The following is a 245-nucleotide window of genomic DNA, read 5'->3' as shown; positions in this document are numbered from 1 at the left end:
CGCGGGGGCTTGGGGGCAAAAAACCCCTAGGTAAGGAAGTGCTTTAAAAAGATTCAATGGTCCATTTTTTAAAAATGTGGGGTGAGTTTCCAGGCGGTGACAAATTTAATGATGTGGGGAAACCACTTGCGCCGCATTATTATGAGGGAGAAAAATGTCCCCATGTGATGATACTGCTTTGATTCTTGGAGTGTTTTAATTAAAAAGGGCGACCAGCTTATATTTTTTTTCGCGGTGTTTGGTTG

Source organism: Penaeus monodon, chromosome 33 (genome assembly GCF_015228065.2).
Source record: "Penaeus monodon isolate SGIC_2016 chromosome 33, NSTDA_Pmon_1, whole genome shotgun sequence".
Classification (NCBI taxonomy): domain Eukaryota; kingdom Metazoa; phylum Arthropoda; class Malacostraca; order Decapoda; family Penaeidae; genus Penaeus; species Penaeus monodon.
This window is presented reverse-complemented; position numbering follows the sequence as displayed.